Source organism: Lepisosteus oculatus, chromosome 14 (genome assembly GCF_040954835.1).
Source record: "Lepisosteus oculatus isolate fLepOcu1 chromosome 14, fLepOcu1.hap2, whole genome shotgun sequence".
Taxonomy (NCBI): domain Eukaryota; kingdom Metazoa; phylum Chordata; class Actinopteri; order Semionotiformes; family Lepisosteidae; genus Lepisosteus; species Lepisosteus oculatus.
In genome coordinates this window covers 56275416-56302909 of record NC_090709.1, presented here as the reverse complement: position 1 = coordinate 56302909, position 27494 = coordinate 56275416, and the positions used below count along the sequence as shown (strand labels likewise).

At 46.2% G+C, this 27494-nt stretch overlaps 10 non-coding genes and 1 pseudogene across 10 annotated transcripts; 6 read left to right on the top strand and 5 right to left on the bottom strand.

The window, feature by feature from the left end:
* The first annotated feature begins 7089 nt into the window (after positions 1-7089).
* On the top strand, positions 7090-7145 carry LOC138243866 (U7 small nuclear RNA). Its single transcript, XR_011192484.1, has one exon. It is a non-coding gene; the product is annotated as a U7 small nuclear RNA (small nuclear RNA).
* Positions 7146-7451: 306 nt separating this feature from the next.
* LOC138243142 (histone H4-like) lies at positions 7452-7757 on the bottom strand (annotated as a pseudogene).
* Positions 7758-8507: 750 nt separating this feature from the next.
* trnay-gua (transfer RNA tyrosine (anticodon GUA)) lies at positions 8508-8595 on the top strand. Its single transcript is given in 2 exon segments — positions 8508-8544; positions 8560-8595. It is a non-coding gene; the product is annotated as a tRNA-Tyr (tRNA).
* A 3778-nt stretch (positions 8596-12373) lies between these two features.
* On the top strand, positions 12374-12455 carry trnal-uag (transfer RNA leucine (anticodon UAG)). The gene has a single exon. It is a non-coding gene; the product is annotated as a tRNA-Leu (tRNA).
* Positions 12456-18368: 5913 nt separating this feature from the next.
* Positions 18369-18440, top strand: trnaw-cca (transfer RNA tryptophan (anticodon CCA)). Its single transcript has one exon. It is a non-coding gene; the product is annotated as a tRNA-Trp (tRNA).
* Positions 18441-19989: 1549 nt separating this feature from the next.
* trnan-guu (transfer RNA asparagine (anticodon GUU)) lies at positions 19990-20063 on the top strand. Its single transcript has one exon. It is a non-coding gene; the product is annotated as a tRNA-Asn (tRNA).
* Positions 20064-20760: 697 nt separating this feature from the next.
* trnah-gug (transfer RNA histidin (anticodon GUG)) lies at positions 20761-20832 on the top strand. Its single transcript has one exon. It is a non-coding gene; the product is annotated as a tRNA-His (tRNA).
* Positions 20833-21588: 756 nt separating this feature from the next.
* trnaf-gaa (transfer RNA phenylalanine (anticodon GAA)) lies at positions 21589-21661 on the bottom strand. Its single transcript has one exon. It is a non-coding gene; the product is annotated as a tRNA-Phe (tRNA).
* Positions 21662-22894: 1233 nt separating this feature from the next.
* On the bottom strand, positions 22895-22967 carry trnav-cac (transfer RNA valine (anticodon CAC)). Its single transcript has one exon. It is a non-coding gene; the product is annotated as a tRNA-Val (tRNA).
* A 1341-nt stretch (positions 22968-24308) lies between these two features.
* On the bottom strand, positions 24309-24381 carry trnav-aac (transfer RNA valine (anticodon AAC)). The gene has a single exon. It is a non-coding gene; the product is annotated as a tRNA-Val (tRNA).
* Positions 24382-24489: 108 nt separating this feature from the next.
* On the bottom strand, positions 24490-24562 carry trnaf-gaa (transfer RNA phenylalanine (anticodon GAA)). Its single transcript has one exon. It is a non-coding gene; the product is annotated as a tRNA-Phe (tRNA).
* Between the last annotated feature and the right edge of the window lie 2932 nt (positions 24563-27494).

Genomic DNA, 27494 nt, shown 5'->3' with positions numbered 1-27494 from the left:
ACAAAGCAATAGTCAATTCTGGAGCTGCTATTCCTCCCTGACCATGTATATCCTGCTGTTGTGGGATATATACATCTATATGTGTCTGAGAGTTTAAAGTCTTGAACTAAGTTTTGCAGGGCCAGTGAGCTGGAATCCAATTTTATCGGCCTTTTGGCTAAGATCAAGTTCAAGTGGCATGCCCGCAGTTCTTGTCTTTCCAAAGTTCTAGAAGGCGATCGAAGATCCTGAAGAGTGCTTGAGCTGGTATCGCCCTAGGTTGAGCCTAGGGGGTTAAGGCCAATCAGCAACTGAGCTGGTTGGGATCCGGCAGCAACGTTCTCTCTCTCTGCTCTCTCCTCTCCCCTCCCCCTTTCTCTTGCTCCACCTCCTTGGCCTCTTGGCTGGGAGTAGGTACTCGTGGCCTGCCCGCGGTGCTTGCTTTCTTCCTCGAGACTCAGAAGCGCTATCCGCTCCCTCTCTCTCTCACCTCCTGCGCTTGCACCTAGCTGGGCTTTGCCCACAAGGACAAAGTCCAGGGCTCACTCGCTGCTCCTTTAGCAGCTAAACCGTCCTCTCCACAGGACCTTGCTCTCTCTCTTTCTCTCCTTTTTTCTTTTTTCTCCTTTCCAGATGGCAGACAAGAAGACACTGATCCGGTTCCACTGGACCAAGAAAACAGAGACGATGCCAACTGCGAAATCCTTTTTCATTACCTTCCTGAGAGGGATCCTGCAGTTGGTGGCCGGAGATCTCTACTGCCTGCAAGACAACAAGGCAGAGAGATACATGGAGGCCTACACAGCCACGGACGCCTCATATGAAAAGGCAACGAAAATGATCAGAGAAAAAGGTAAGCACCCCCGTTTCTCTGATTTCAGGCCGGAGCCTATGAGGAAGACAAACCAGAGGACCATCACAATCCTCACGTACAACCCCTACGTACCAATGGCACTGGTAACAGCGTACCTAGGGAGGTATGTAACTGTGGTGGGCAAACCAACGGAGATCAGGGACAGTTGCGGCGTCTGGTACGGCAAAGGCCAGTACCGAGTCCTCCTGAAAGAGGACCTAGAGGGCGTCGACGGTTTCCAGCACCCCCCGGCCCGCTTCAACATCGGAGCCAACAGGGGGTACCTTTACTACCCCAGGATGCCGGATTTCTGCAAGAAGTGCAGACAGTCCGGCCACAAGGAGAACACGTGTGACATCGTCAGATGTCACAACTGTAACAAAGAGGGGCACCTGGCAAAAACCTGCCGGGAAGCAAAAAAGTGCGATGGATGCGGTGCCGAGGGACACCTCCTTCACTAATGCAAGGTAAGCAAACCTTCGTTTGCGCAGGTGGTGGAAGCCGACCAGCAGAAACCGGTCTCAAGACAAAGGGAGAGAGGTGAGAACAAAGAACCCGCACCTCCCCCGCAGAGAACCGAAACTGCCGAGGCCACACCCCAGCCGCACCAGTGCCTCAAGATGGCTGCCAGGACGACGGACAAAATGGCTGACCGGAGGAAGGGCCCTGGATAACTCCCAGCAAGAAGGGAAAGAGGATCCACCTTCGGAAGGACAAAAGAAAAGAGTGGTGTAGCGGCGAGGCTTAATAATAAGGCAGAATTAAGTGTTTCTGAGCTTCCGAAATGAGGCCCCATTTCTCTGTTCATCTCTGTGGTGCAGCCACAGAGAAACTATTCATGCAGGCTGATTTAAGATGTTTTCTTTTGATAAGGACAGCTCCCAAAGAGGGATGCACCTAGCTAAGCCTGGCTATCATGATCAATGGTCACCCATTGGCGCATATCTGTCTAGGGAGTGCCAGTTGGACATCTGGACTGCATTCCTAAGTGTCGGGAGTAAGTGACTCATATCTCACCTTGATCAACCAATCAGGGACTGGTAGGGCCGAGTAACCCACGTGGGACTCTGGTGCCCATGGAACTTTCAGCCAATCAATGAGCTGAAGTTCCTCCAGGTAAAAACAGGCAACACGAGATTCAGTAAGATTCAGTAAGATTCTGGAGAGGATTCTGTGGACTGTTCTAAAGGGAATTCAAAGGAGAATTCCAGGGCAGGACGGCCCAGGAGCAGAAGGCTCCCAAGGGCAGGACATTCTCGCAGAGCGCCTCCTGACCATCGTGAGACTCAGCCCGGACAACCACGGAACGGACAGTGTGTCCGAGTGCCAGAACCTTCCTTTGTTCTAAGAGTCTAGAGTGGAGGTTGCCAGAGAGTAACCAGCAGCAGGCCTCGTGAACAGGTCGGAACTGTGGACAGCTGAATCACTATTCAGAACTAGCTCTTCATCAGGAACGAACCAGTCCTCTTCCTGACTTGCTGGGACCCACAGTCATCTTTTCTCCTGTGCACAAACTTTGCTAGTTAAACCCAACACTAACTAGCCGGTCAGTGAGCATCTGCAGCGCACCATCGCAAGCCGCACAGCACAGCCTGGCACCGAGCCAGAGAGCGCAGATTGGACAGCAACAGCCTGCAACTGTTTCTTTGTGCCCGCAGGAGATCTGAATCCCCAGAGATTGGATGAGTATTCAACTTCACTGCATTACTGCTCGAGAATTCAATTGTAATCCCAACCAGTTGATATCAATTTAATTCCTAAGAGTTATGTTCTTGTTTTGAGTATCTAATGTAGAAGTTGTAACCAAGTTCACTTTAAGAAACGGTCTTAATGAATGATATACTGAATGTATGTCCTCTTGATATGTGTAACACTTCGTAACTGACTGAATATATATCTTTTGTATTCTGATAACCCTCTCGATAAGATCTGTTAGGTTTACATGCATATTTTATGTATTAATAAATGTATCCTCGTGTATTAGTACCTGTGTGTGTGCGTTGTTTGAGTTATGTCGCATGGTTGGATTCTAAAGCCATCAAAAGAATCAACTTTGTGATTTACTGCTACAATTAATAATTGTCTCAGTAAATGCCCAAACCCTACAGAACTGGTGCCTTCAGAGAGCCACTATGATTACATATTTGGCGTCCCTGAGCCGGTTTTCTTACATATTTGGCGTCCCTGAGCCGGTTTTCCTACAGTGGTAAGGGAGAACCGTTTCCTCGTCCTAGAGGAAACGGAACTTTCTTCCCCCGAGGCCCAGGAACAACCGGAGGAGGCAGCCCAGGAAATGGGAACCCCCCCCCCCGAGGCCCAAAGATGACAGGAAGTGACAGCCCAGGAAACGGAACCCCCCTCCTCCGAGTCCCACGGACAACAGGAGGAGGCAGCCCAGGAAGAGGTTACCCCCTCCCCCGAGGCCCAGGGACAACAGGAAGAGGCAGCCCAGGAAGTCGGAACCCCCTCCCCCAAGGCCCAGGAGCAACTGGAGGTCCCCGAAACTCCTGGAGAAAGGGAAGAAAAAAGCCTTCCCGAAGCGGTGGCGGAGAGTATCCTCAAGGAAGACAAGATTACTTTGAAGCCACCCTGGAGCTGGGACTGATGGTAGGGCTGGACCTGTCCAGCATGTTTACCTTTCAGTCCCCAGCGAGACCTGGAGGGAGCCCAGCATATTCCCCCCAGGACCCGAACGAGAGGAGTTACATCTAGGCTAAACAGTGCCCAGATGTAGACTCCCAAGTTTTCCACTGTAAGCACAAAGAGAGGAGGTTCAACTTTCACTTGTTTAATCATGATTGTGAAACTTACCTTTCTAACAACTAACGTGAGAGGGCTAAGAGACCCGGTGAAAAGATGGGGAGTCTTTCATGATCTGGTCTCAAAGTCTTTCTCAGTTTGTTTCTTACAGGAGGTCCACCTGAAGGATGAAAGCGACAAGCTGACATTCACCAGGGAATGGACGAAGGGAGAATCATGCTGGAGCGTAGGAGGGGTCCACTCTTCCGGAGTGAGAATCCTCCTCAGAAACCCAGAGATGACGCTGGTTTCCTCCTTCTCGGTGGTGCAGGGCCGGATCGTGGTCGCAGACATCGACTGGAGGGGGCAGAAGTTGAGAGCAATTAACGTCTATGCTCCGACGGAACCCTCTATCCGGAAGGAAGTGTTTGCTGACCTGGCCAGCTGCTGCACCACCAACAGACAGGTGGTGCTTGGCGGGGACTTCAACGTCGACCGGGAGAAGGGGAGCGACGCTAGCTCGGCAGAGCTGGAGTCGCTACTCAAGCAGTTCTCCCTGGTAGACGGTTTCAGACGGTGCCGCCCTAACGACGCCAGAACGACATGGAAAAACTCCTGGGGACTGTGCAGCCGCCTGGACTACATCTTTCTGCACACGACCTGCTCCCTGGAGTCGGCGACGGTGTCCCCGGAGTGGTATTCCAGCCACGAGCGCTTGATGGTGGTGGCTAACACCAACCTGCCGGCATTCGGTCGTGGGTACTGGAAGCTGAACTGGGAGATACTGGAGGAAGACGACTTCAAGGCACTGTTCCGTAAAGACTACGCGAGCTGGGTCGATCTGAGAGACGGCTACAGCTCCATGGTGGAATGGTGGGAGTCGGTGAAAGACAGGACCCGAACCCTGGCGCAGACGTACTGTAGATGGAAGGCGGCCAGGGAGAGGAAGGAAGCTGCACGACTCCAGAGACAACTAGAGGAGGAGTACAGCTCGGCTAACAGGGGAGGAGCCTTCAATTCAGCCCGGGCACGGGTCCTGAAGGATAGGCTCCGCAAACTCAATCAGGTCCGAGGAGCTCAGAAAAAGAGGGTGATCCACGGCCTGAGACGGGAAGATGGAGAGGAAGTGCTGGACGAGAGCGACAAGGTAGAAGCGGCCACCGCTTTCTACACAGAGCTCTTTTCAGAAAAGCAGACGGAGGTGGAGGCAGGCGATGCTTTTCTGGAAGAGCTGAAGGCACGAGTACCGGAGGAGGTGAGGGAGGACTTGGAGGGTCCGATCGCGGCCGAGGAGCTGAAGGCGGCGCTCTTGTCCATGGAGAATGGCAAGGTGCCGGGGCCGGACGGACTCCCCAAGGAATTCTACACCTGCTTCTGGGACACCCTGGCGGCAGATCTGGTGGAAGTGGATCTTCCGCCGGGGGAAACTCGGAGACACCATGAGGGAGGGCATCATCTCCTCTTCAAGAGCCCTTAGCAGAGACGGTGAGACGGGACCCTGTCATCGACGGCCTGGAGATACCGGGAGGCGCGGGGGCAACCCTGAAGATCTCCCAGTACGCCGACGACACAACGCTGTTCCTGAGGTCGGACAGGGGGTTGAGGAGGGCCCTGCAGGTCATGGAGCAATACTCCAGAGCCTCAGGGTCGAAACTCAACCGCCGAAAGAGAAAACTGAAGTTCTTCGGGCCCTGGAAGCACAGGACGACAGCGCCGGAGGGTCTCAAGCTCTGCACGGAGCCCCTCAAAATATTGGGGTTTTCCTTCCAGAGCCAGGACAACGAGACCAACAACTGGACCAAGAGGATCGCCAAGGTGAATGCGAAGCTGGGTCTGTGGAAAACGCGGTCGCTGTCCTACACAGGGAAAGTGATGGTGTTGAAAGCAGACATCCTGCCGGCTTTGGTTTACCTGGCGGTGGTGTACCCGCTGCCGGCCAGACTCAGACGAGCGCTGCAAGGGATTATCTTCGGCCTCGTCTGGGGCGGCAAGTACGAGTACATCACTCGAAAACCGGATGTGTCAGCCGGTCGAGGAAGGGGTTCGAGATGTCCCACATTTCCCCCTGAAACTCGACTGCATCTTCTACTGCAACCTCTGTCGGGCGCTGCAGGAACCCATTGCCCACAAGTACCAGTACTTTGTCAGGCTGTGGCTCTCCGTCCCGATGAGGCACTTGGTCCAGTGGTCAAACACTGGGCCCAAGGCAGAGAGGCGACCGAAGTTCTACACCCACGCTGTCAAGTGGAGCAGGAGGTACGAGGCCACGAGACAGCCAGAGCTCTGCACCAACCACAGAGCCCTGTACAAAGAGGTGAGGGGGCATTTGGTCGCTGACGAAAGGCTGCAGGTTCCCAGACAAGTCTGGGAAAGGACACAGCCCAAAGAACTTGACAACCAACTGAAGGACCTCAACTGGATGGCTGTGCACAAGAGACTGGCTACCAGAGAGGTCCTCTACAGACACTCGCTAACCAGGAATCCGCATTGCCCCCGGGACACGTGTTTTGTCGAGGAGACTCAGGAGCATGTGTTTTGGAGCTGCCTCTTCGCCAAGGTGGTGTGGGGCAGAATGGACAACATTATGCAACTCCTGGGAAAGGATGCAGTGCTCAGTTACCAGTACATTCTGCTGGGGGCTGGCACCCACCAGACTGGACAAGGGGACACAGGACCTGTGGGGGCTGCTACTGTCCCTCACAAAACAAGGACTGTGGAAGGCGAGGAACACTCTCATCCGGCACAACATAAAGTGGGGGGCGAGGGAGCTGGAGGAGAGGATCCTGGCGGACCTCAGGAGGAGGACGAAGCACCACGTCACCAAATGGGGTCTCCCCACGGCGAGGGAGCGCTGGAATGGACTTTGGGACCTATACAGAGATTAAAGGACAATAGCAAGTGGTAGATTTGGAGGGACTCTCTTAATTGCGCAAATCCACCCCCACTCGCAAAGATTGATAACGGACAATCAATCTCCGTTCCGCCGTTGTTTTTTATTACATGGAGTGTTAATATGTGTGAGATGTTCCTTTTGAGATGTTTTTTTTGCAGAATAAAGTATATTTTGTAGAACAAAAAACATCTTATGACAAGGTTTACAAGTTATCTGTTGAACTACATTCTCATAGGTGTGGTCACATTCCAGATCATTTGTTTACGTTTTTGTTTCTGGAGCAACTGTTAGATGAAATGTGCTAATATGTAACCTAACTCCAGTGTGAATAACTAGAAGAGGGGAGCAGCTCCATTCCATACCATGGGAGCTTTGAGATTGGCTGGGCCAGATCTCTCATTTGCATATCTGATTTGGAAATATAACACTAAACCCCTTCTTGCATGGATTTAACTTGCACCCAAGAGTCCCCTACTGTGTATTGCTACTTATTTTTTTATGATAAGTGGTGATTACCAGTTGACAGGTTTTATTTGTTGAATTATAAATGGTTTTGTATTATCATCCTGAATGGCCTGTACTCAAGGTTTGGTAGGGTATGTGTTTTCATTTCATTTACCAAATTGAATTTTTGCTCTTTTAGTATTTGTCTAGAAGGCTTTCTGAAGTCAGGAACCCCATTTATTTGGTGAAAAAGGATTCTGTATTAATATTAATATTTCTCATACAACATAAATAGGGTCTTTTATGAATAAAAAGATCTTGCACTTGGAAATCTTGATAAAGCTGTGTGTTTCCATACACTCAAGCAGTTTTGATTCCTAATATTTGACCTTAGGTGCGGGAACGGGTCTTTTTTGCCATTTGATTTCCAATTGATCAGCACAGTATAGAAAATAGACCCATAAAGCAACCTTAGCAGTGACAAATGTCACTGGGTCACTTGGGTTTATACGTCGGGGTCCGGTAGTGAAGCTCCGCTCCTGTTTAGCCTCCGAAGCCGTACAGGGTGCGGCCCTGGCGCTTCAGCGCGTACACCACGTCCATGGCAGTGACGGTATTCCTCTTGGCGTGCTTGGCGTGCTCGGTGTAGGTGACGTTCTCCAGGAACACCTTCAGCACCCCGCGGGTCTCCTCGTAGTTCAGCCTGGAGATCCGCTTCACTCACCCACGGCGAGCCAGGCGGCGGATTGCGGGCTTGGTGATTCCCTGGATGTTGTCGCGGAGAACCTTACGGTGACGCTTAGCACCTCCTTTCCCGAGTCCCTTTCCGCCTTTGCCTCTTCCAGACATCTTCTAGTTATCAGCTGTGAACACGACACACACTGCTCATCTTTGATGTATAATAGACATCTTTCTTTGATGTCTATTATACATCAAAGAAAGATTTTTATAGGTGTAGAAACTAGTAAATAAAGCCAATGATTTGTTTTAGAAATGTATTCTTAAAATATACAATTATTCACACCTGGACAATATGTAGTTCAAATTATACATTATATACAATATTGTATTCAAATGTCAAATCATCATAAAAAACACAACTAGTAAACTTCAGTTACAAATTCTAGTAACATGGCAATATATATAGTAATGACAAACACAAACTAATTACATGAACACGCTAATATTTAACTCAAAACCACATTTCGATTCAAATATAAATTTTTAAAATTTACAACTTCTTTATTTCCACGAAAATATTATTAATGTAGCACAATCGCTACTTTCTAATAAAGACAGAAAGAAACTGTTTGTTTTGTGTCTACTGGTGATCCTCCTCTCGATACTAATGAAATGTTTAATATGATCCCTCGAGAAAAAAAAGGAATCAATTTCCACCTGGAATGATTGATGCCCCATCAAACATTTTGTAATATCCCTGGAAGTTTATACAGTAGAATCCTGGTTCGTGGCTTAAATTCAAGGTAAATGAGACTAAGGAAACGAGTTGGAAACTTGATGTCGAAGTGGGATTTAAATCACCCATTTCACATTTTACTTCATTGGGCAGTATGTGCCAGAGAGCAATGCTACAGCATCTCTTCGATAGCTCAGTTGGTAGAGTAGAGGACTGTAGTGGAGTCAACAGGGAATCCTTAGGTCGCTGGTTTGATTCCGGCTCGAAGAAAGGTGCTTTTCATGTAATTTAATCAAAGAGTTAAAAAAGCGACTCTGTTTTATTCAGACATTGATCAAAAGCTCAATAATCGACAAAGCAAAGGCTCCTGTTCCGAATTCAGCCCACGTCTGATTGTCTTTTTTTTGCCAAGATCTGATCTTTGAATTAAGGGACTACACTGTCTGTTTTGTAATTCAAAAATACATACAAATGTCAAGTTTTTTGTAGATATAAAGGTGTTCTCTGTTTTCAAAGGATAGTTACTTAATTGGCATAATGATTTGGTATTGATTTTGTATCGTTGTATTATAAAGTTTGTGCTTTCTGTGTTTTTATCGTATTGTGAACTTATTTTTTAAACAAATGCTTACAAAGGCAAACACGGCACACATCTGTTTATACCAGCGGTGAAAAGTACAAGCTACTGTGCACTTCTGGGAGTATAACAGGTTCGATATAAAGTGGCAAAAATATAAAAGGGGAAAATACCCCAGACTGCGTGTAAAGCCCTCGTTGTGACTGTTTTAGATAAAAATGGCGTACTGTGCACGAAATTTTGCAGAAACACAATCTGATATTTTGATATTTATTATTTTAATAATTTTATAAGTATGAGGCCCCGGATCCAAATCTTCAGTTCTGATTTTTTTAAGTGATATCTTTCCTTCCTGTCGTGGAAGTCACACGATGTGAGCAATTGTTTTTTTTATGTTACGATCCAAAGAGCCTCAGACTCACTGTAACCAAACCAGGATGGATTCTGCTGGGAGCCGGACTGAGCTCATTCTCACTCCCTGTGCTGAAAACAGAATTAGCTCTTCCCCGAACATCGTCTACAGCTGCTGGATTGTGCTCTGCATCTTACTGCTCCGGCAGTTACTTTGACGAAAGACAAATCACTTGTGCGCTTTTAACCTTCTCGCAGCTACGGGCGAGACTGACGCTCACGATATGAAGGCACCCGCTGGTATACCTTCTCTAACTTTCAGTCGCGACAGACTTCGCTTTTTTAAAAAAAAAGTAGATATAGCCCTGAAAAAAGCATTAGCTTTATCAGTTTTATATTAATCTATTTTGAATCAAAGTTTGATATTTTGTTTTATTTTTTATTGCATTTTACATAATAATAATAATCATTATTGCTTACACTTATATAGCGCTGTTCTGGATACTCCACTCAATGCGCTTTACAGGTAATGGGGACTCCCCGCCACCACCACCATTCTCCTGAATGATCACAGAGAGTCAGGACGTTGGTTTTACGTCTCAGCCGAAGGACGGCACCTGTTTACAGTTTAGCGTCCCCGTCATTGTACTGGGGTATCAGGACCCGCATGGACCGCAGGGTGTGCGCCCAGCGACAGAAACCAGACGTGTGTCGGGCTCGGCTGCGAGCAGGACAATGATGTCACGGGGACAAAGTAGAGGAAATCAAAACAGTTCTATAAAAGACCTGTGTCAGCTGTTGGTTTGCAGTCTGGACTCTAAATCCTCCGATCCGATTTTAAATCTCTCTAATACCTGAGCTGCGGCTTCTTCCGAGTATTTATTCGTATACTTATTATGTGTAAGTGTATAGATGAAACCTTTCATAGTGTAACGCTTACGGCCGACAGGCACTGTGTAAGAGCCGGTGTACCAGAGCAGGTGACGTCACTGCCCTTCCCTGTGATAGCAGGACCACAGCCCGTGGGTTGTGGGGAGATCTCTCTTTAGCTCACCGGGCTGGGTCGCTGCAGAGAGACATGGGAGTCCCGGGTTCGAGCCCCCGACGGTGGGGGGCCGACCTAATGCGGCGACGGCGCCCGCCTGAGCCCTTGTTGCGTTACAATATATTGTTCAGTTTAAATCAAAATGCTTTACTAATACAAGAGAGAAGTATAGTATGAAGGATGTGACAAATGTATGATTTCACGGAACAAAACGGTTTTTATTTGCATTCGAAATGAAGCGGAATTTTAGCGCAACACACAAGCCCTTTGTCTTTTTTAGTGATTTTTAAACAGACGTAGAAAACGCGTTTTTTTAACACTATAATAGCAGGGTCAGTGGCATAATGAATAACGCGTTAGGCCTCGTGTCAGAAAATTATAGGTTCGACTGCCATCTGGCTTGTTGAGTTTATACCTCTTTTATATAAATGAACTGCACCTGAAAGCTATAGAAAACACTTTGGGTAAGTTGTCTGCAGCCTCCTGCGTCGACAATTTACCCAAAACACTGTACTGTCTGGAGATCAGCTCCAGCTCTGAACTCAATTGCAATGAAAAACCATGCGTAACAAAACTGGAGAACAGCTGAACTTGTGCTCAGTTCGGTGATGAGGGTTCAGAACTGTCGTTGTTGTAATTAGCACGAACTGCACAGGCTCTGAATCAGACCATGTCAATTAGTCTGATCAGTGTAGGACACGTTAATGTAGAATTATTAATAGGTTTATTAGTTAGTTAGTTCAGGTTTACCCACCTGAACTAATGTAGAATTATTACTTGGTCTGTCTCTTGTTTGTATATAAATGAATGTCTCTGACAACTTAATGTTAGTTTTACGATGTAGGTCAGGCGTTGACATATGCACGAGTATACGAAATGTCTCACTCCTGATTCAACTCATGTTCTATAGGAGATTGGCGATTCCTCCTGTTTCTCATACAACCATATCAGAACAGAAGCCCGTGTCACCCAGCTGTGATTCAAGATCGACTCGCATCTTTATCCCTTTTTTGTTCATGATCATTATTTTCTTTAGTTATGATCAATATTTAACTTTTTTTAAATGAAATGACAATAATCAAACATGCAGGCAGATTTTTGAAAAGTATTCGGAATTGACAGGGTGCCCCTTTGGAACAGTCATCAGAAAATGTGAGAAAATGAAAGTTATGTAAGCTCTCACACAAAGCATTGAAGATTGGAATCTGAGTGTAAAAAAGCTACCTGTCTCCCAATGATAGGCAGGGATACACACCATGACTCGAATAGACTCAGCGAACTTTAACACCTATGATATTACGAGTGCTTTGCACGTGTCGAATTTCAAGAAGGAACTACTACAACAGTTTGGACATAATTCAATACCACCGGCAAAGTCCAATGCCGGCAACTTCTGAGAAAATAATGTTCACTCATGGAATTTGGTCTTTGAATGGCTGGCGGGAAAATTCATTTATACTCCTTTTGCACCCTCAGCTGAAACATGTTAAAATAACAACGCAGATTTGTTGGAGAACCTGACAATAATTATTGGGTTAGTACTGTATGTATTCTTGTATATTTACTTTAATTTTAATATAAATGTAAACATGCATGCTGTATAAGCTATTGTAATTTTAAAATATGTTAGCTGAGGATGCGAGGGGGGCTATTATACCTTGTGAAACACACAAGGAACTGTAAAAAAGGCTGATATTTGAATAAAATTGGCGATCACAAGAAAACCACAATTTATGTGGTATTATCATCAATATCCTTCAAAATCGACGTTCAAATGAAGGATTTGAAGAAACTATGAAAAAAGCAATAGTAGTAGGAGAGGATTTTGATTTTTGCTCTTCAAGTCAGTAGATCGACGTAGAGTTGCGCCCCTACAAACAGCACAAAGGATGAAACTCACCTCCTTCGTTATTGCTATGTTTGTGCAGGTGAAAGTAGCATTTGTGCTATTGAAAGCATCTCGGAAGATGAAGGTGCAGCCACTTCCACGTGTCATGATATCATTAGATCCGACGACAAGAGCTGAAGCCCCCCCAGTCCAAGCCAGCAATGTGAGGAAGATGGACATGGAGGAAGGTAGCGTGGCCGAGCGGTCTAAGGCGCTGGATTTAGGCTCCAGTCTCTCTGGGGGCGTGGGTTCGAATCCCACCGCTGCCAAATGTTAATGTTTTAAGACCTGCAATACGATCAGTAAAAGTGCTTTTTGTTAGGCTGCAGGAGGTGTTAAGAGATAAACTTTCTAAAAGACAGGCTTAACATCAAGGCAGAAAAAATATTTTGTTTTCTCAACAGAAATTCTCTTTGGCACGTTCAGCTTTATGTAGGGAACAACATCTGCCAAGATCACTTTTGAGGCAGTGCACATGATAGTGTACCGGCAAGTACAGTACATTCAATATTGGCTGTGGTGGTGAGCTGCTTTTGTCTGTGAAACTTTTAATTCTTCACGCCGAATCGTTGGCAGGGGTAAAGCTTATTAAATCTTTGAACATAGCGCTCCATCAGAAGTACTTTGTTCGTGATCAAAAGAGATCAGAGGATTAACTTCATGAATTCACATAGCATACCTTACAGGAAAGATTTAAAAGGGGAATTGATTGTGCTTCCTGATGTTGTTCCTGTGGTTTCTTTGGATACAAAGGTGAATGTTCTTTGACGTTCTGCTAGAGTATCCACTGGGTGAGCTTTATCAATTAGCACGGATAGGTCATCAGTGCTCCGTCTCCGGAAAATAATCAGCACTGTCGATCACGAGTTTACAGATTTCTCCAAATAACAACTATACATTTTAACCCAGCGGTTAGCATTCCTTCAATCCAATAGTTTTACTCTGGGTAAAAAGCAGAGCAATCTACAGAGAGATGATATTCAAATATTTCAACGTTCTTATTGGATTACCTGTATGGAGATATCGCTCAGAATTCCCAATATGATTTTGAGTTCAGTTTTGCTTTACTACTTTCAGAGTCTTTTATTGACCTTGCTGAAGCAGAGAAATGACATAATCACAAATGCGACCTACCTGTGCTGCTGTTTCTGGTTAATAATTATTATTGCGAGGAAAAAAAAACAGCTCCTTGCATTAAGAGCAAGAGCAACCAACGCGCTCTCTTGTTGAGTTGGGTTTTTTCCGTGGTGCTCTTCCTCAGATGCAAAGTTATTTGGCGAGCAAGGACCTCTGAGAAGGAGCCTGAATCCGTCAAGAACTCTGAAATTCTAATATCGCACTACCGTCTTGTGTACAGAGATCTGCTTCTTCCTTTTTGAGTGTTTTGGTGTTTAAGAGCACACTTCCTACCTCGAATGTTAGTTTCAGGAGATGTGTTACCAGATCACAGATCATCTTGAAAAGATTTGGGATGCACTGGCTCAGTTATTTGAAGGAACCTATACCACCAACGCACTTCTGAGAAGCACCTGCACATTTTCGCAATCCTCTCTCTCACCTACAAAGTTATGAAGACACAGACGACCAACAAAAACTAATTTGATTCACTCAATTATTTGTCCATCTCTAAAGCCTGTGTGTATTGACAAGGCAATTCAAAAGCACATATTAAATAAGAACACAATCCTTCTTGTTACCATTCACGTGGTTGGAGCGTTGTTTCGCCCTTTAACATTCTTCTACAATATTTACAAAAGGGCTTTATCACTGGAGTTGTGTGCATCAGTCCATGAACATCAACTGTACTGCTGTTTTTCTATGCGTAATTTAATTGCAAGCACTTAAAAGATGCAAAAAGGTTTCAAAGAAAACATAATTGAAAGACAGTCGAGTAAGGAGATAGAAAAACGCACTCCCCCATTGAAGAATCAACCACCGTCGCCCATGTGACTGGATATAAAAATAAATTATTCACTGCAATTATTCATGAAGGGTGGATTGTGGTCAGTAAACATATGCACATCTTTAAGTCAGTTCCACCATCTGTGCCATAGGGGATGTAGCTCAGTGGTAGAGTGCATGCTTTTCATGTATGAAGTCCTGAGTTCAATCTCTGGCTTCTCCAGATGTCTTATATTATTGTGCTCACATCGCAATCTTCTGTTGAGTAAGAACTCTTTGCTCGTGTTCATAGAGAGCCAGGTTTACACAATTAAATTCAGTCACACACGAAGTGCTACAGTCTTGCTCTGCTGTTTTAAATGTACCTCCAAAGCATTTCGTTGTGTTAACTACCAAATGATTTGAACTAATTTTACGTCATATTCAGGAAATCCAGAGAAGGTCATCAGACTTTTAGTGGCTGTTGAAGAAAACACCTGTTGAATCTCACCAGGGATTTCTTGACAGATCATTCAGCGAGCAAGTCCTCCCTCTGGACTCCAAATATTTTGGGTTAAACTGTTATTCACATACTCTAACGAAGAGAAACGTTAGTGTCTTCCGGTGTGTGAGCCCATTTCTAAAAAAAAAAAGTTATATAAATTGAATTGTTCTACTTTTTAGGCTTGCATAGTCTTATTAATATTTCAGTTAAATCTTTTTTTCTGTAGTAACATCAGTTGATATTAATATTAGTCCTGATTTATAATTTTTTTGTCATGGTTGATCTTAAATAATTTTGTAATTAGTTTCAGTTTTGAAAAATCATGCAGAGAAGCTACCAAAACTGGTAATGTTCATATAATGTGTAATGCAATAGCAGCATTTTGGGTTGAAAACAAAAAGTATATCTTGGTATGAATCCTAACACTTCATAGACAGCGTTCTAGGACTTCTCGCTTCAGATAAAGTTGTCAATACATCATATATCAATATCAGCAGTGTTATCGCTACCGAACGCTAAATATAGATCCTGGCAATACTTCATGAGATCTTCGTAAGAAAATCCCAAATACTACGGAAGGAATCGAATTTATACGTTTCTTTGGATCGAGAAGATGATCATTATGAGACTCAAAACATGCCTGTCTTTTCTTTTTTCGAGGACAAATGGATTATTGAGGTGTAAAGATGGGTTCAAAACCAAAATCACCTGCTATCGCTGCTGTTTCTTCAAATCCTTCAACTGATCATCGATATCGAGGAATAATATATAGTTTCTTCAAATCCTTCAACTGATCATCGACATAGAGAAATAATATTATACAATTGTGGTTTTCTGTTAATTGCCAATTCGACTAATTACATCTTCGTTTACAGATGTCTTGCATGTATCACAAGGTATAATAGTCGTCATGCGTCCTCAGTTAAAATGTACGACAAAAGTACAACATTTATGGTTATATCCATATTAAAATGAAGGTAAATATACCAAGATATTAAAATACAATTGTACAGTCCTAACTTAATAATGCCTGTGAAGTTTTCCAAGAAATCCGAATTGTAATTTTGAAATATTATAGCGGAGAATGAAAAGAGAGTACAAAGATCAAATTCAATGAGTGAAAATGCACCAGTAGTTCTCTAAGATGAGTTTCTTCCCTGAACATGACTTGCTTGCGAAGCACCAAGCAGCCTTGAACGGATCGCGGAAATCAAATATACAGTACAGATGGATTCAGAGTGTGCTTTCCAACTTTTGTGCAACATTTTCCTTTGATAGGGTGGAGTTGTCTTCACAATCTGGGTTAAATAAAAAGGAGTGACGTCAGTGTTAAACAGCTTTCCTTCTTGGAGAACAATGGTTGTGTTCCATATTTCTAATTATTTTGGTTTCAAGATCGCAATTTAGTGTGAAACATAAAAGCCAGCTGGATAAGCTTTATTAATTTCCCTCATGGGATCAATAAAGTATCTACAGCAGTGGTTCTCAAACTTTTTGGACCAAGTACCACCCCTAATCCAACCAAAGCATCCAAGTACCACCTACAAGTCATCATCTCATAGGAACCCCAGAAATTCTCAATGACCAACATGAGTGTACGTGCACATACTCACACATACATATAATAAATATTATAATAATGAACTTTATTTGATATAGCGCCTTTAAAGGTGGCTTCTCAAAGTATTTTACAGAAAAAAAAACATTAACAACAACTAATAAAAAAGCACCATTTCAGTGAGAGTGGTGAGCCTATTTAGTTGAGCAAAGGAGATGTGAATTAATTTTTCGAGCCTTGATACAATTCACAACAGAGTCTAACAGATATTAAATCATCAGGCATTTTCTTGACGGCAAAGGTCTCGCGGTGGATGTTGTAATGCGTACATTAATTTCTGGAGCAACCTCTCTAATTCGTGCAACTGCACCGTTATGTCGGCTTGTCATTGCTCTAGCACCGTCTGTACAAACTCAGATGCATTTTATCAAGTCGAGGTCGTTCTCTTCGATAAATTCATTCTGAAGCTGAAATATGTGCTCTCCTGTAGTTCCTGTTGGTAGCGGTTTACAGAACAGAAAGTCTTCATGGGACATACCCTCAAACTCGTATCTAACGTAAACGAGCAAATTGGCCAAATCGACTACAGACTCATCTAATTGCAGTGAAAAACATCTGCTCATCTTAACGCGCTCTATCAGTGTACTTTTGATATAATCCTTCATTTCAATAATTCTATGAATGACTGTGTCTTTCAGGGGAAGGGGGGCAGCAGGTCGAGCTGTTTAGCAGCTTTTTTTCCACACATAATACGTGTCAGCTCTTTTGCCAACGGTAAATAAGGTTCTTCAAAAATAGTGTAGCTTACCTGCTTTAGCAATCCGCAAGCTTTTTCCGCGTTTCCGTTTTTATTTCCGTATTTATTTAAAGTTTTTATTTCATGTGCATGGGAGCGAAACACAGAGACGCTCGGTTTATTTTTCTCAAATTCGAACAGTTCTTAAATATTTTTCTATCACGCTTTCGTGTGCTCACAAGATTGCCTGCGTTCATAGCACGTATTTCTATGCATTCCTGTGTTTACAATGTTGGCATTGTTCCAAAATCACGCACATTCTCCTTTCTCCCTATTTGCTGGAGATACAATAGCTTTTTTTAAATACAATTGGTCACTTGCATCCGTAGCACGCATTCCTATAGAGTGGTATAGAATTACAGAGTATCTCTTGTGTCTACTGAAGTATTAGCACGCACTGTATCGTAGTATGTAGGCTGCGTATTCGACAAGTATTAAAATACAAAATATGAAAACCCGTCCCGATTTTTCAGTGCACACTACACAGTTCCAGGGTCATTTGGCGTACCACCTGGTGGCACTCCACATACCACTGCCGGTACGCGTACCACAGTTTGAGAACCACTGATCTACAGTATCTATAAATCTCTTACACGTCATTTACAATGGCTTTTCAACTAATAGCCCGTGCAGGGATCAAACCCTAGCTGTTGGTACAGTACGAGTTGCATAAGGCTCTGTAACGCGCAGATGAGAAACTAACCTCTGCTTCTTCATTATATACACAGTGAGCTATATATGCGAGCTTACTGCCTCCTACGGGCTCTGTATTTGATTGCGGTACAAGACCGGCCGTGGAGATAAAGTGAGACGGGTGTGTACATTAAAAGGCTCATAGTGTCCCTGGGAGGGCTCAAACCACCACCCTTTTGGTTAACAACCGAACCACAAAGACTCATGTACAGCTTAACACTTCTCGGTCTCAGTGAAAGTGATACACTCCGTAAAATTTCCAGAGATTCATTTATTTTTAAAGGAAAATCACCAACAGCGGCCGAGATCTACTGGAGTTTTTTCATTCTATACTGCGATTTCTGAAGGGTACTCTGTGAAAATACGAGTTTTGACGAGAAGGGATGGACATATAAGGTCAAAAGGCTTGAGGAATTGAACCTTAAGGTGAAGACTGCGGGTTCAGTAGCAGCAGAACCTGATCAGTATCAGTTGACTCCGATATACTTTGAAAATGAACTTGGGGATTTAGAGTCAGACGTGCTACCGTTGCACCATGGGGTACTTAATTAAAAAAAAAAATAGAAAAAAAATCAGTGTTCCTGGATCTGTAATTGAGAACAACACCTGCACAAGAGCTGCGCAAGAAGAATAAAATGTGGTCTGGGAAGAAGAGACTCTCTTCGGAGAGCTGCGCTCTTCACAGGAGATTTTTTTTTTTGTGAAGCTGATTTGTCTCCTTTGGGAAATTCAACAGAACTGACAGCCGTGACTTCGTGGCGCAACGGTAGCGCGCCTGACTCCAGATCAGAAGGCTGCGTGTTCAAATCAAGTCGAGGTCAGCTGCTACTTTTTCAGGTTCTGCTGGTCCTGAACACGGAATTCACCCCATGCAGTTGAGTTCTATCTGTACACCACATAGATAATCAAAACAAAATAGAGCAGTACAGGACACGCAGTGTGGAGCTCACACAGGCTTACAGTCTCCAGCATTGGAGTGGAGGGGAAAAAATAACTTTGTTTTTTTTTTTTAAGAGAAAAGGCACAGTTCACATCTGCTTAACATCACGTCCAACTTTAGAGACAGCTACATCAGATAATGGAATCCCGGAAGTTTCAGATAACTTTTTTTAATACAGGTTCAAGCAAACCTGAAAGTTAATGAGTTTCCGGACACTTGTGTTTTTTTAAGTGTCTGAAGCCTGAAACCGTAATTTGAAAACAAAACCCGCTATTGGACATTAGCAGGTGCTTTTTGTAACGATTTGCTATTTCATGCTGTAAAACCAATTAAACAGACCCAACGTTTGCTTTCAGGTGCGGTTCATTACATAATATACATCTATTACTGAGGAGCTTGAATAAAATTTACACGAGCCAGGTAGAAGTCGAACCTACAATCTTATGATCCGAAATCAGACGCGTTGTTTATTAAATTGCTGGCATTTCACATGACCTGAATTCCCCCATAGTGTGCTCAGCACCGCTACTAGTAATGCACCGCTCCGTCTAAAATTTCAAAGTGAGAAACATATTTTTTATGAGTTTTAAAATATAATCTCTTTAAATCAGACAAGGGGTTTATGTTTCGCACTGAAATTCCGATTGCCTGAGAATTCAAAGAAAGACTGTTTTCTTCCACAACACCGTATAATTATCACATCCACCAGACTCTCCAACCTCTCCAGATCTTGCTGGTCGAGCAATTGCTCCGATAAATTACGTCACGTATCATGTTAAATCATTTCTTCTCAACACAACATTTCCTGGTGCACGTTTTCTCTATGAAAAAAAAGACATTTTTCCGTTGCACGATTTCTCGTTTTTTATCAAAGCGTACAGAAATAAAAAAGAAGAAGAAATAGTGTCGCAAAAGAACTCTGTCGCCCTTGGGAGATGTCAAACGCACTGGACATGAAAATGGCAGATAAAAGCCAGTTCTCTTCGTTTCTCAGTGTCGGGGCTGCTATGTAAAAGAGGCAATTTGCTCTGAGCGCAGGTTCAGCGCTTACTGAACGCAGATGTCTCAGAGCGGTGTGTCCAAGCGGCTGTAAAAGGTGAAGGTTTTCCTGTCACCGTAGCCTAGTTGGTTAAAGCGCTTCTCTATTAAACAAAAGAACCGAGATTCAAATCCCAGCCGTGTCTTTCTTCCTATCTTGTAGTACAGAACGTATCATTTCGGGCAATCACAAAGGGCTTGATTTCGTTAAATGCATGTGTTCATTTCCTTTCTGGAAAACTTGTTTTTGATGAAATTCACACAGCTTGCGAAAAATGAAATTCAGTTCTTGGTTATCAGTGCAGAAAAAAATATTACAGGCTGGCAAAATAAACGGGAAGAGATTTTTTTTAACCCAAAACTTGTAATTCGAGAAATGACCTTACCAGTCAGTCTCTGTGGCGCAATCGGTTAGCGCGTTCAGCTGTTAACCGAAAGGTTGGTGGTTCGAGTCCACCCAGGGACGGCGTTCTTTTGCGATATAAATATTGTCTTCAGTCGATTGGATTTCTCAGCGAAACCTTAACCATTTTAATATTTGCAGGAAATGCGAGTGTTTAACACGTGTCAGGGTCACCGGGAAATGTCCAATAATGCCCAACATTGCATTTGCATTGCATTTTTATAAGACGTTGCGCTGTAAAAAAGTTCAGCACTTGGTCCCTTCTAAAACTTGCCCTTTCTCTAGGAGAAAACAGATTACATCATAGAGCGAGAGAAGAAAAACTAGATTTGTTATTCAAAGCTTATCAGTTACTTTCAGCTAATTCTAATGACCCAGACAGCATATATTGTTTTGGTACATTGTCTTCTAAACTAACCTAAACAGTGTACTTTGTTGACGAACTGTTTTCTAAAATTCTGCGCGCACTGTAGCACACCAGTTACATCCTTGAAATATATTATCTAAAAGCACCAATATATTTTTTCAAAGCTCTCTACATTTTTAAGAATCAATTTACTTATTAGATTTCCACTTCACCGGCATCATGCAAGCAAACTACATAAATATGAGAAAACACGCAAGAGAGTTGTCACTCAGAGTGTCGAAGGGTCGATGTATACTGGGGCTCAGTTGAAATGCAACGTCAGGACTTTTCCGAATTATGTCACACGAAGCGAGCACAGCCCTTTCCGCCCTGCCGCGTGTGTCTCGGTAACTCGCTGTGATCGTATAGTGGTCAGTACTTTGCGTTGTGGCCGCAACAACCCCGGTTCGAATCCGGGTCACGGCAGAATAGGGGCGTCTGCTTTTACTACTCGCACGAATGAAGGCAAAAAAAAGCCAATCGACTTGAACGAACGGCGCTTTACAGAGGAGTACTGCCTGACTGGATCGTTGATGAACGACAGAGGCCACTCCGACCTCTTCTCGGTTTTCTTCAATGACTTACTAAGGATCTTCTTCACATTCGCCCATGCAGGGGAAGCCAGTTACACCAAAGCAAACGCAGGAAAGTGCATTTCAAGCAGAGACCAGGAGGGACTTGTTTACACCGAGAGTGGGCGGAGAATGGAACAATGCGCCCAGCCCTGTTGCTGGAGCCGATTCTTGATGAGCTCTTGGGCTCACTAAGAGGCCCCCGCTGGATGCTAATCTTTCTGTTGTTCTTGCAGGTCCTGCGCTGCTTTTGAGCCGACAGAGCTCGACCTGGTCTGTCGGCACAGCCCAATTGCAAATGATCGGCTCCGCGTACAGAAGGAAAGTGCGTTTGGTACAAGAGTGCACGAAGGCACCGGAAATACATTGGGAACAAATGACCGGTCGCTCAAGACCTCTGTGAAGTACAGGAGCGTGCAAAACGAGGCTGTTTCCGCCCGGTCTCGAACCGGGGACCTTTCGCGTGTTACGCAAACGTGATAGCCGCTACACTACGGAAACCTGTAGGGACCGCTGCTGGTGTCTCGCTTGCGTTTCGGGCTGAGAAAGGGACGCGTCACTTTAGGCAGGGGGCGCTGGAGAGAGGAACAAAGGGCGCGATGAAACAAAATGCCGAAACCCGGGATCGAACCAGGGACCTTTAGATCTTCAGTCTAACGCTCTCCCAACTGAGCTATTTCGGCAGTGCGCAAAGCCCACAGCCACCTGCTCCAGCCTTCCTGTGTTGTGGCATGAGCGCACCAAGAGTAGCGGGAGAGTGTTGCAGGAACGTCACTCAGAAGGAAAGCCACCCAGCTGCGCCCTCTGAGCTCTGTCCAGCGCATCTTCCTCGCATGGACTCCTGCCTGCGACGGGCAGGAAACAATTAGCAAGAACAGAACGACACCCCATGGGTGTCTCATGACCGCACCTTAGGTTGTGACACGTGCAGGTGTGAGGGGTTGCCGGGCTACTTTGGAGCAGAGCTTGGGCGGAGGGGGGGCGGGAAAGCAGACAAAGAGGTGACACCTCAAGGTCTGCACGATCACAGCTCTCCGCCGCCCCAGGCTTCCGCTCGATAAGCTACTGGACACACCCGCCCCTCCTCACACAGACCGTGGAAAAGCCCCCGAGTGGGAGGGCTCGCTCTTCCTCCCAGGAGTTCTTGGACACGACGCCCAGACAGGGCGCGGGGAGCCGCCGCCTGCAAACACGGCTCCAGGCAGGACTCCACTCTGCAGGAGCCGCAGAGCAGAGGAGATGAGGGCAGCTTAGCTCCTGTGCAGAGACCTGAGCTGTTGTTGCTGTGGATGCTGTCTTTTCTGCACTCGGGGTAGGAGTGAATGTTGAGTTGCCCTTAGAAATGAAGCAGAGCACTTCAACGGCACGGGTGTGTGTGTGTGTGCGCCCTGGTGATTCTGGGAGACAGATCGAACCTGGGCTAAAAGAGAGGGGGCTTAGCCCTCTTCCATTTGCTAGTTCAAAGTTGTACAACCCCTTTGTATCTGCTAGGCGGCGCAGTCGTCGTGCACAAAGAACACTTTGAAAAGCGTCAAAGGCAAGTCATTCCGAGTTGGTCGTTTGTGTTTTCCGTTCAGACGCGAAATGCTGACATGATCTCTCGGCTCCTCGGTTGTCATTTCTGCTCCGTAAAGGGATCACAGCACGCGTCGCCTTCCAGCACGGTGGGTCGGGACACGATGCCGGGGGTCGGAGAGAGCGATGTCTTCCTCGTTAGTATAGGACCTGTCACCTGTCCCCACCTGTCACGCGGGAGACTGGGGTACATCAGGACGCGCATTGAAGTGAAAGCAGGATGCGCTGTGACATGCACTGTGCAGATCCCGCCACACTAAGAGGTGGGTCCAGTGGGTCTGTTCGATCACAGCGCTAGGCGAATCCCCAATCCCCTTTTGTGCCTGGCGACAAAAGACGTCTGTTTCCACCCGGTTTCGAACCGGGGACCTTTCGCGTGTGAGGCGAACGTGATAACCACTACACTACGGAAACGGTGGTAAGACGTGCCCAGCGGCCCAGCGCTGAGCTTCGCCAATGCGATTCAGCTGCTTCCAGTGCCTTTATTGGAGTGCGCTGATGGACCGTGCTCTCTCTCCAGAGACCAGCACGCCTGTCATGGACGGAGCAGGAAAGGCGGCGCCACATTCTACAGCCCTCTCCACGCAATCGACGAAATCGGGCTACTGAAGTGGAGAAAATCGCCTCTCCAAAAAGTGCAAATATCATCTTGGAGACTCTAAATCCTATTGCCGAAGGTCAGCCCTGTCTACCAGAGTAACCCTCACACAGCGATGATCAGCTCGTCTCACACGCGAGAAGTTTCGGTTGGAAACAAGCGCCCCCTCTTCTCGCACGTTTTGCACGTTCGAGTAGTTTTAATGCAGCTCTTTCGTACACGGTGCTGATCTTTTGGAAAGCAGGAGGCAAAACCGAGTCGAACCGCCTGGGTGAAAACCAGGAACCCTAACCGCTAGACTATATGGCAGCGAGCAACCATGCTGTTCCCGGCATCATGCAAGCAAACTACATAAATATGAGAAAACACGCAAGAGAGTTGTCACTCAGAGTGTCGAAGGGTCGATGTATACTGGGGCTCAGTTGAAATGCAACGTCAGGACTTTTCCGAATTATGTCACACGAAGAGAGCACAGCCCTTTCCGCCCTGCCGTGTGTGTCTCGGTAACTTGCTGTGATCGTATAGTGGTCAGTACTTTGCGTTGTGGCCGCAACAACCCCGGTTCGAATCCGGATCACGGCAGAATAGGGGCGTCTGCTTTTACTACTCGCACGAATGAAGGCAAAAAAAAGCCAATCGATTGTGAACGAACGGCGCTTTACAGAGGAGTACTGCCTGACTGGATCGTTGATGAACGACAGAGGCCACTCCGACCTCTTCTCGGTTTTCTTCAATGACTTACTAAGGATCTTCTTCACATTCGCCCATGCAGGGGAAGCCAGTTACACCAAAGCAAATGCAGGAAAGTGCATTTCAAGCAGAGACCAGGAGGGACTTGTTTACACCGAGAGTGGGCGGAGAATGGAACAATGCGCCCAGCCCTGTTGCTGGAGCCGATTCTTGATGAGCTCTTGGGCTCACTAAGAGGCCCCCGCTGGATGCTAATCTTTCTGTTGTTCTTGCAGGTCCTGCGCTGCTTTTGAGCCGACAGAGCTCGTCCTGGTTTGCCGGCACAGCCCAATTGCAAATGATCGGCTCCGCGTACAGAAGGAACGTGCGTTTGGTACAAGAGTGCACGAAGGCACCGGAAATACATTGGGAACAAATGACCGGTCGCTCAAGACCTCTGTGAAGTACAGGAGCGTGCAAAACGAGGCTGTTTCCGCCCGGTCTCGAACCGGGGACCTTTCGCGTGTTAGGCGAACGTGATAGCCGCTACACTACGGAAACCTGCAGGGACTGCTGCTGGTGTCTCGCTTGCGTTTCGGGCTGAGAAAGGGACGCGTCACTTTAGGCAGGGGGCGCTGGAGAGAGGAACAAAGGGCGCGATGAAAAAAATGCCGAAACCCGGGATCAAACCAGGGACCTTTAGATCTTCAGTCTAACGCTCTCCCAACTGAGCTATTTCGGCGGTGCGCAAAGCCCACAGCCACCTGCTCCAGCCTTCCTGTGTTGTGGCATGAGCGCACCAAGAGTAGCGGGAGAGTGTTGCAGGAACGTCACTCAGAAGGAAAGCCACCCAGCTGCGCCCTCTGAGCTCTGTCCAGCGCATCTTCCTCGCATGGACTCCTGCCTGCGACGGGCAGGAAACAATTAGCAAGAACAGAACGACACCCCATGGGTGTCTCATGACCGCACCTTAGGTTGTGACACGTGCAGGTGTGAGGGGTTGCCGGGCTACTTTGGAGCAGAGCTTGGGCGGAGGGGGGGCGGGAAAGCAGACAAAGAGGTGACACCTCAAGGTCTGCACGATCACAGCTCTCCGCCGCCCCAGGCTTCCGCTCGATAAGCTACTGGACACACCCGCCCCTCCTCACACAGACCGTGGAAAAGCCCCCGAGTGGGAGGGCTCTCTCTTCCTCCCAGGAGCTCTTGGACATGACCCACAGACAGGGCGCGGGGAGCCACCGGCTGCAAACATGGCTCCAGGCAGGACTCCACTCCGCAGGAGCCGCAGAGCAGAGGAGATGAGGGCAGCTTAGCTCCTGTGCAGAGACCTGAGCTGTTATTGCTGTGGATGCTGTCTTTTCTGCACTCGGGGTAGGAGTGAATGTTGAGTCGCCCTTAGAAATGAAGCAGAACACTTCAACGGCACGGGTGTGTGTGTGTGTGTGCGCCCTAGTGATTCTGGGAGACAGATCGAACCTGGGCTAAAAGAGAGGGGGCTTAGCCCTCTTCCACTTGCTAGTTCAAAGTTGTGCAACCCATTTGTATCTACCGGGGTAAAGTTAGCTTGAAGTTCGAAAACGATTTTGCCACGCCTGTAGCGTTTACACGAAACCTCTAAGAATCGCGAGAATACTTGTGTATAAAACACATTGTGAATGCTTTCTCAGCCTTTACTTTTTCATTTATATGATATTTTTTTGACCAAGCACGAATATTCTTTTGTCCATATCTTCGCAACAGAAGCACAGAACGCCTTCAAACCAAATGCATTTTAAGGACCACGACATGTGGATATTTCCACAGCCTCTACATCAAAGTATCAGTGAGCTAATTATCTTTTTTTAAACCTCCGGTTTTTCATCGATGCGTAATTACGCAGTAACTGGAACCTGGGGGACCGCTGTATACACAACTTCACAACGCGAGAAATACTGTTCAATACGGCTTCATGCAAAAAACGCATATATGACCATAGGCAAAAGAATAGCGCAGTCTCCAATTACTCAGACTGTAAGCACGGGAATAAAGCTTTGTCAGAATTCTGAAACCCTTCCTTTATGTCCTGTTTTCATTCAGGTAAGAGTCAACTATATTCACAATACTACTGACAGCAGGAAGATTAAAATATTCTTTACTCAGCAGCTTATTAAAAACAGCTCCCATGATGTTCAAACCGATTTTTTACACAGAACACTGACACAGCTTTGTGTTCTGAATCTCTTTTTCTCTTGCTTTTATTTAATGTGGCACAATGCACTGGGATAGGGGTATTCTGTTCACAAACCAATAGCATTTAAACCACAGCACCCACAATGCTGCAAGTAAGTGTTTTGCACACTAAGCAGAGAGCGATGTCTTCCTCGTTAGTATAGTGGCGAGTATCCCCACCTGTCACACGGGAGACCGGGGTACATCAGGACGGCCACAACGCAAAGTACTGACCCTTATACGATCACGGCGAGTTACCGATACACACGTGGCAGGGCAGAAAAGGCTGTGCTCTCTTCGTGTGACATAATTCGGAAAAGTCCTGACGTTGCATTACAACTGAGCCCCAGTATACATAGACCCTTCGACACTCTGAGTGACAACTCTCTTGCGTCTTTTCTCATATTTATGTAGTTTGCTTGCATGATGCCGGGAACAGCATGGTTGTTCGCTGCCATATAGTCTAGCGGTTAGGGTTCGTGGTTTTCACCCAGGCGGTTCGACTCGGTTTTGCCTCCTGCTTTCCAAAAGATCAGCACCGTGTACGAAAGAGCCGCATTAAAACTATTCGAACGTGCAAAACGTGCGAGAAGAGGGGGCGCTTGTTTCCAACCGAAACTTCTCGCGTGTGAGACGAGCTGATCATCGCTGTGGGAGGGTTACTCTGGTAGACAGGGCTGACCTTCAGCAATAGGATTTATAGTCTCCAAGATGATATTTGCACTTTCTGGAGAGGCGATTTTCTCCACTTCAGTAGCCCGATTTCGTCGATTGCGTGGAGAGGGCTGTAGAATGTGGCGCCGCCTTTCCTGCTCCGTCCATGACAGGCGTGCTGGTCTCTGGAGAGAGAGCACGATCCATCAGCGCACTCCAATAAAGGCACTGGAAGCAGCTGAATCGCATTGGCGAAGCTCAGCGCTGGGCCGCTGGGCACATCTTACCACCGTTTCCGTAGTGTAGTGGTTATCACGTTCGCCTCACACGCGAAAGGTCCCCAGCTCGAAACCGGGCGGAAACAGACATCTTTTGTCGCCAGGCACAAAAGGGGTTTGGGGATTCGCCTAGCGCTGTGATCGAACAGACCCACTCACCTCTTAGTGTGGCGGGATCTGCACAGTGCATGTCACAGCGCATCCTGCTTTCACTTCAATGCACGTCCTGATGTACCCCAGTCTCCCGCGTGACAGGTGGGGACAGGTGACAGGTCCTATACTAACGAGGAAGACATCGCTCTCTCCAACCCCCGGCATCGTGTCCCGACCCACCGTGCTGGAAGCCGACGCGTGCTGTGATTCCTTTACGGAGCAGAAATGACAACCGAGGAGCTGAGAGATCATTTCAGCATTTCGCGTCTGAACGGAAAACACAAACGACCAACTCGGAATGACTTGCCTTTGACGCTTCTCAAAACGTTCTTTGTGCATCGAACAGACCCAGTGGGCGAAAGACGTATAATATACGTCTAT